Here is a 1,289-nt window from a genome sequence, read left to right as displayed (position 1 = left end):
TTTGCTATTGTTTTCTTTGTTTCTATTTCATTTATTTCTGCTCTGATCTTGATGATTTCTTTCCTTCTGCTAACTTTGGGTTTTGTTTGTTCATCTTTCTCGAGTTCCTTTAGGTGTAATGTTAGATTGTTTATTTGAGATGTTTCTTGTTTCTTGAGGTGGGCTTGTATAGCCATAAACTTCCCTCTTAGAACTGCTTTTGCTGCATCCCGTAGGTTATGGATCGTCATGTTTTCATTGTCATTTATCTCTAGGTCTTTTTTGATTTCCTCTTTGATTTCTTCAGTGATCTCTTGGTTAGTTAGTAATGTATTGTTTGGCCTCCATGTATTTGTGTATTTTACGTTTTTTTCCTTGTAATTGATTTCTAATCTTATAGCATTGTGGTCAGAAAAGATGGTTGACATGCCCCACTATTATTGTGTTACTGTCAGTTTCCTCTTTTAGAGCTGTTAGCAGTTTCCTTATGTATTGAGGTGCTCTTATGTTGGGTGCATATATAATTGTTATATCTTCTTCTTGGATTGATCCCTTGTTCATTACGCAGTGTTCCTGTGTTGGGTGCATATATATTTATAATTGTTATATCTTCTTCTTGGCTTGATCCCTTGATCATATGTAGTGTCCTTCCTTGTCTCTTTTAACATTCTTTATTTTAAAGTCTATTTTATCTGATATTATAATTGCTACTCCAGCTTTCTTTTGATTTCCATTTGCAGGGAATATCTTTTTCCATCCCCTCACTTTCTGTCTGTATGTGTCCCTAGGTCTGCAGTGGGTCTCTTGTAAATAGCATATATATAGGTCTTGTTTTCGTATCCATTCAGCAAGCCTGTGTCTTTTGGTTGGAGCATTTAATCCATTCATGTTTAAGGTAATTATCTATATGTATGTTCCTATGTCCATTTTCTTAATTGTTTTGGGTTTGTTTTTGTAGGTCCTCTTCTTCTCTTGTGTTTCCCACTTAGAGAAGTTCCTTTAGCGTTTGTTGGTTAGGTGGTGCTGAATTCTCTTAGCTTTTGCTTGTCTGTAAAGCTTTTGATTTCTCCCTCGAATCTGAATGAGATCCTTGCTGGGTAGAGTAATCTTGTTTGTAGGTTCTTCCCTTTCATCACTTTAAGTATATCATGCCACTCCCTTCTGGCTTGTAGAGTTTCTGCTGAGAAATCAGCTGTTAACCTTATGGGAGTTCCCTTGTATGTTATTTGTCGTTTTTCCCTTGCTGCCTTCAATAATTTTTCTTTGTCTTTAATTTTTGCCAATTTGATTACTATGTGTCTCGGCGTGTT

The 1,289-nt window shown here is 35.8% G+C and overlaps 1 protein-coding gene across 2 annotated transcripts in view; it reads left to right on the top strand.

Moving 5' to 3' along the window:
* The window catches only part of PLXNA2 (plexin A2), an 83,055-nt gene that overhangs the window by 57,655 nt on the left and 24,111 nt on the right, over positions 1 to 1,289 (top strand). The window lies entirely within an intron of this gene.

This window comes from Physeter macrocephalus, unplaced genomic scaffold (assembly GCF_002837175.3).
Source record: "Physeter macrocephalus isolate SW-GA unplaced genomic scaffold, ASM283717v5 random_149, whole genome shotgun sequence".
NCBI lineage: Eukaryota > Metazoa > Chordata > Mammalia > Artiodactyla > Physeteridae > Physeter > Physeter macrocephalus.
The sequence above is the reverse complement of the archived record's forward strand: the minus strand, read 5'-3'. Positions and strand labels throughout refer to the sequence as shown.